Source organism: Kogia breviceps, chromosome 13, assembly GCF_026419965.1.
Source record: "Kogia breviceps isolate mKogBre1 chromosome 13, mKogBre1 haplotype 1, whole genome shotgun sequence".
Classification (NCBI taxonomy): domain Eukaryota; kingdom Metazoa; phylum Chordata; class Mammalia; order Artiodactyla; family Physeteridae; genus Kogia; species Kogia breviceps.
In genome coordinates this window covers 52,450,759-52,457,846 of record NC_081322.1, presented here as the reverse complement: position 1 = coordinate 52,457,846, position 7,088 = coordinate 52,450,759, and the positions used below count along the sequence as shown (strand labels likewise).

Sequence of the window (7,088 nt, the reverse complement as noted above, 5' to 3'; positions counted from 1 at the left end):
ATGGCTGGCAGCTCACAGTGAAATATGAATTCCCTGCTATTCCAGAGGCCATTCTCCTAAGGAACATGCATTACTATCAAGGAGGTTGTCTTAGTCTGTTCTGACTGCTGTAACAGAATACCACAGACTACCCTTTCCTCAGCTGCCGCTAAGGCTCTCTGTTCCTCTGAGGAAGGTAAGGCCACGTTGGGGTGAGGCCCTCACTTCATCTGGCGACTAGCACTGCACCCAGCAGCCCTTGCCCAGCCCTCACCCGCACCATGGCCTCCATCTCCGAGCTCACCTGCATCTACTCAGCCCTCATCCTGCACTACGATGAGGTGACAGTCACAGAGGATAAGATCAATGCCCTCATTAAAGCAGCCGGTATAAATGCTGCACCTTTCTGGGCAGGCTTGTTTGCAAAGCCTCTGGCCAATGTCAACATCGGGAGCCTCATCTGCCATGTCAGGACTGGTGGACCTGCTCCAGCGGCTGGTGCTGCACCAGCAGGAGGTCCTGCCCCCTTCACCACTGCTGCCCCAGCTAAAAATGATAAGGAGAGATTCATACGTGAAATGTGAAGTTTTAAAACCCCTTTTGGAAAAGAGAAAAACGAATTGAAAGAAGCCAAAATATTTATGCAGCAAAACAACTTGGTATATTGCTACAAATTCAAATAAAATGTGTCAAATCCTTAAAAAAAAAAAAAAAAAAGAAAAAAAACGAATACCATAGACTGGGTGGTTTACAAGCAACAGAAATTTATTTCTCATAGTTCTGGAGGCTGAGAAGTCCACGACCAAGTCACCAATAGATTCAGTGTCTGGTGAGGACTCGCCTCCTTGTTCACAGACAGCTGCATTATTGCTGTGTTCTCACAGGACAGAAGTAGGGGAAGGGAGCTCTCTCTAGGGTACCTTTTCTACAGGCCTTTATTCCATTCATGGGGGCGCCACCTTCATTACCTAATCACCTCCCAGCAGCCCCACCTCCTAATACCATCACACTCAGGGTTAGGCTTCAACGTGTGAATTGGGGGGGCATGCAAACTAACCTGTGCTATAGAGCACAGGTAGATTAAAAGAAGAAGCTGGAGTTACATCGTGCCTGAGGCCCAGGAAAGAGAAAGCAAAGTTTAATGTCATAGACTTCAACTTACCTCTTGTTTTTCCCAGCTGAAGGTCACGATCTCATATCACAGTCCAGCTTCCCAATAACACTCTCCCACTAAGTATATAAACATTACGTGAGTCTATTCCTGGAAATACTCAGAGGAATACACTTCTCAATCTCCCACACATTCAATTACTTTCTGATTGTTTATGAGAAGCTTTTTCCAAACCAAGAGCTCCCACATGTTCCCTATAAGACTTCACTCTGTCCAGCAAGACCTTAAAAAGTATAGACTCCCTAAATAAAGTCTTAAATAAGGTGATTCTTCCTGTGTTCGGTATTCTTGTGTCATTATTGGAACTATATAGCAAATTTGAGTTTATAAATTACTTGTATGTATGTTATCTTCTTTGGTATTTTCAAGGATCCTTTAGTCAAAGTAGATTTATATTTTCCCTATTTCTAAATGTAAAAACAAACTAGCTATAGCTAAAGTCACAATTGAAACATAGCCAGATGCTCTAATTCCTATTCCAGTGTTCTTCCTGATACCATGCTGCTTTTAACAGGAGGATCCTCTTAAACTATCTTCCATAAATGACAATCAAACTGAAGTTTTCACAGGCACAAGACAGATACCACAGTGTGAACCTGCAGCACTAGGAAAATTTTCACAACCTATTCAAACTCAGGACCTCTAAACATTTCACAAATAGTAAATTCAGAAGACTCCCCTGAGACAGGAATTTCACCTAATTTCCATTTTGTGGGAAAAAATAAGCCAAAGCTTAAAATGGTGTAATAAGTTCCAGGAAATCAAATAGTAAAGAAATAAACCCAATAATTCTTCACCCAGGACTGACACTAGTTCAGGGTTAATCAATATATTGTCTGTGAGGGACTTCCCTGGTGGTCCAGTGGTTAAGACTCCATGCTTCCACTGCAGGGGGCACAGGTACCATCTCTGGTTGGGGAACTAAGATCCTGCAAGGTGCATGGTACAGCAAAAAAAAAAAAAAAAAGAAAAAAAAAGATACTGTGAGCTACCTGTATCAGAAATACCTGGGATGTGTGCAAAGATAACCAGCTCCTGGGCCCCTACACAGATCTATTGAATCAGCATAGGGGCCTTGGAATCTGCATGTTGACACACTTCTCAGGCTATTTGTACGTACACTACTGTTTGAGAATCACTTCACCAACAAAGTTTTGTTCCCATGAGACAAAAAAGAAGCTCTGAAGTAATACTAAGACTATGAGAGATTCAGAGATCTGTCCAGAAATCCATTCACTATTAGGATGCAATGTGAACTATACATACCTAAAGTGAGGTCAATTAGAAACAAAGGAGTTAGTTTATGTCACTGAATAAGTGTGTTCACATGACAACATCTGATTTAGTAGTATCTTGTTTTATTCATCTATGCACATAATACTTGAGTGTTCATGAAATGTGAGGATTAACTCAATGACAGTAATAAATGTGTTGATATAAGCAACTAGAGGGTAATGAAAGAAAGGATTATAGGAAAAAACTCATGAATATCATTTCCCATCCTTGAGAATGATGTTTGTTGTCTGCATTTCAAGTAACAGCAGTTATTCAAGCAGAGAAATAATAGTACTGGCTCTCAAAACTGGCAGCAGTTTGAATAACTCATCATATTTTATGATAAATAGGTCATACTGTCTACAAAGCTCTTACTTTGATTGGGAATCCGGCCTGTCTCAACCTGCCTGGTTCTGTACATCTTTGTCTCGATGATTAGATAATTAGCAAGAATATTGCAACCCTGTGAGAACTACAGTTTCACCAGCTGATCTTAGCAGAGAAAATCATATATTATTACCTCTCTTTTAATAGTGGCTGTGATTAATCTTAATAAAATATATGGCTAATAATTTCAACAGCACATGAATCCCTGAAATTATTTCTTGCTAGGAATAAAAGGATTTTAGATTAAGAACTCTCAATTTAAACTTGTAATTTGGGTTTAAACTATTCATTATAAAAATCAAGCCAGGGGCTTCCCTGGTGGTGCAGTGGTTGAGAATCCGCCTGCCGATGCAGGGGACACGGGTTCGTGCCCCGGTCCAGGAAGATCCCAGATGCCGCGGATCGGCTGGGCCCGTGAGCCATGACCACTGAGTCTGCGTGTCCGGAGCCCGTGCCCCACAACGGGAGAGGCCACAACAGTGAGAGGCCCGCGTACCACCACCACAACAAAAAAAAGTCAAGCCAAAGCTGAGAGAAATTATCAAGGGTCTAGGGAAAACAGATCCCGCTTTCATGATCAAACTCCTTTTTTTTTTTTCCCCCTCAAATGAAAAACCGAGTTCCTACTCTTTGCCTTTTTACTTTCTACCTCTAGATCTAGGAAAACAAACACCTCTGTCTTGCCCCTGACAGTAATTTTGAAAAGCAGCTGTGTTTTGTGAGATATATTTTGAGCAGTCAGAAGGTACTTTTGGAAGTTGAATAATTCCTTTTGAAAAACTCCAAATTACTTTCCTTTTTTTTCCCACTCTATGCCACTACATTAAATTGTGAAGAGTCAAGTTACTCTTTTAAAAGTGTCTGTGTTACCTGAACTCTATCTACGCTTCTTTCTACTGAACACCAAGGATCGAAGCGAGTAAACCCTTCCTCTATGGAACAAGTCCTCTGGTTTATTGTCCTCTCTAGAAGCCCAGCTGCTACCACGGAAAGGAGAGGACACTGGAGTTCGCTTTGGTTTTTGACTCCTACTAATCTGATGAATTGGCTTGCTGCCCAAGGAATAGACATCCGTTATTCTAGCAGTTTATGTGAGGAGAAACTGGCACATGCTATTAGAATCTTCAGTTACGAAAGTGCTAGGAAGAACACTTCCTCTGCAGCAAGTCACTCTACATATCTGTCCTCTTCTGAAGCATGTGAGAACCTGTTAGGATACGATACAAATCCATGGGGGAGAGAGATCTTAGATCCCATAACCTGAATTCTTCTACGGTGTTGCATTGCAAAATACACCGTAATGAATGTGTTTCCTGTTAAACCAACCTTATCTTTTTCTTTTTATTACTTACATTTTATGGAAACATCATAAGCATCTCTAGAGAAAAAAAAATAAGTTGCAGTGGATATAAATGGAAGCTGGCACCAGCTCAGGTTTCTACAAAAGCACATGAACTACCTGCATAATCTGATAAATCAAGAAAACCCCGTTTGCTGGGTATTTCAAACAAGGGCTTTAACAATAAAAGCTCTGATATGCAGCTGCTTTTTGACAACAGCCAAGAATCACTGACAGAAAAGCATGAGACATAGTTGGCAGGCTTAATTATATGTCATTACCCCAAATAATGGCAACATTTTAGGGATGAATTAAACCTTTAGTGGTAGAGACTTGCATCATTCTGGAATGTTAGTCAATCCAATGATTTTAAAAATCCGTAGACAAAACATGCCGGGCTTGTCCATTTAGGAGGAGTTGCAAGTTTCTTTGTATTCCCTTTTAGAGGCTTTTGGAGGGAAGAAAGAGTAATTCTTTTTTGAACGTAGAAGAAAAGCTTTTCCAAAGGTAGGAGACAATATTTATAATGAGAGAGAATAAAGATATCACCAGAAATGGCTCAGAGCCATGTAATCTAAGCCTGGAATGAGAACTAAGGAGCCATTTAATCCAACCACCTGACTGCAGTCAGGACTTTCTCCAGGTATTTTTCTAAGGTAGGACTCAGTTCACTCCCCGGTGTTAGGACCCCAGTTGTTCACCTTCCCCCCAGGATTTCTGCTTTGATGCCATGGCATAATGCACCTGTGAAGGAAAACTGGTCCAGCTCCAAGAGTGCTGGTACCAAACTTCTCTTCCCTTTCTTTCCCAGCATAGTTCAATCATAAGAGGAAATGAAAACCTAGTGCTAATGACTTGTAAAGATATTGACAACTTTAGAGAGTTGTTGATTGTGGAAACATATCTGGCTGCAAAACTTATGAGGGACCAGGTACTACTCAGTCCTCACCAGAAATCACAAATGGGTAGCTTCACAAACTAGACTTGACCCCAGCAAACACCTTTAGTTTGACCCACTTCGGGTTTTTATTTTAATTTTATTTTTTAATCCGAATGTCAAATAACAATTCAGATTTACAGGCTTCACATTTCAGGTTTCAGTTTCCTGAGCCAGCATTCCTTCAGGGCCCCAAACCCAGATGCTGAGTGATCTCCATCGAACTCTGTAAGGTGGGGCAGGAGGTCTCCAGTTTGCCACCAACTTGGACCCAGCCCCACTTAGAGCATTGACATTACTCAGCAAGCTTCAGTAATTTGTAAGTACTTTATATAAGGACCGATTTATAGCATCTTAAGTAGATTTTTCTTTTATTTTAATCATTCATGTTTCTTGAAAAATAGATTTTACAATATCTCATAAATTTATTCCTGTTTTCTCACAGTCATCAGACATAGAAAGTTCTCATCTGACGTTACATAACTTTCTTCAGTAGACTTGGTATTTTCTGCCTCTTGAGATGTGGAAAATGACTACCCATTACCAAAATATTTCATTTTTCGTAAATCCAAAAACTTTTATTGAGTCAGTTTTAAGTAAGGACACATCCTCTTCTGAGACCTGCTATTTTCTCAACATAAGCCAGGCTAATCCTTTGCTGTGGGAAAAGAGCCAATGAGGAATTGAAAGAATTTAGGAACATCAAGAGTAGCCCACTTTCCTGCTCAACCACCGCCAGGCCTCCCTAGTCTGTCCCATCCCTCCCAGGTCTGGTATTAAAAGAGAAAACATATGGACAGAACTATAACTTCATCATCACCGAGACACATTGAATGTCTCCCTAAAGTTCAAATGAAACTGCTTTCCCAGCTCCCACTTTTCTGTCATTGGGGAAAATATGGAACATGGAATCCTTAAGTCATTCTGTATAAATGGGATACATCTGGACTCAGCACAGAATTGTTTCATTATATTTATATTATAGTAACACTGAAATTGGCAGGGAGGAAGGGACAGGGCAATAGATGAGCTGTCCTCAGGTCTCTTTAGTCATGTGAACCAAAGTGTAGCTTTCTCTCCTCCAGCTAAAACAGTTGTTATTTTAGCCTTTTCTCCCTGGACTATTTCTTTCTTTCTTTCCTTTTTTTTTTTTTTGGTTTAACATCTTTATTGGAGTATAACTGCTTTACAATGTTGTGCTAGTTTCTGCTTATAACAAAGTGAATCAGCTATACATATACATATATCCCCTTCCTCTTGTGTCTCCCTCTCACCCTCCCTATCCCACCCCTCTAGGCGGTCACAAAGCACCGAGTTGATCTCCCTGTGCTATGCAGCTGCTTCCCACTAGCTATCTGTTTTACATTTGGCAGTGTATATATGTCAATGCCACTCTTTCACTTTGTCCCAGCTTACCCTTCCCGCTCCTCGTGTCCTCAAGTCCATTCTCTATGTCTGCGTCTTTATTCCTCTCCTGCCCTTAGGTTCATCAGAACCATTTCTTTTTTAGATTCCATATATATGTGTTAGCATACTGTATTTGTTTTTCTCTTTCTGACTTACTTCACTCTGTATGACAGACTCTAGGTCCATCCAACTCACTACAAATAACTCAATTTCATTTATTTTTATGGTTGAGTAATATTCCATTGTATATATGTGCCACATCTTCTTTATCCATTCATCTGTCAATGGACACATGTTGCTTCCATGTCCTGGCTATTGTAAATGGTGCTGCCATGAATATTGTGGTACACATCTTTTTTTGAATTGTGGTTTTCTCAGGGTATATGCCCAGTAGTGGGATTGCTGGGTCACATGGTAGTTCTATTTGTAGTTTTTTAAGGAACGTCCATACTGTTCTCCATAGTAGCTGTATCAATTTATATTCTCACCAACAGTGCAAGAGGGTTCCCTTTTCTCCACACCCTCTGCAGCACTTTTTGTTTGTAGATTTTTTGATGATGGCCATTCTGACTAGTGTGAGGTGGTACATCATT

The 7,088-nt window shown here is 40.5% G+C and overlaps 1 pseudogene; it reads left to right on the top strand.

The window, feature by feature from the left end:
• The first annotated feature begins 260 nt into the window (after positions 1 to 260).
• Positions 261 to 563, top strand: LOC131767698 (large ribosomal subunit protein P1 pseudogene; annotated as a pseudogene).
• The last annotated feature ends 6,525 nt before the right edge of the window (positions 564 to 7,088 follow it).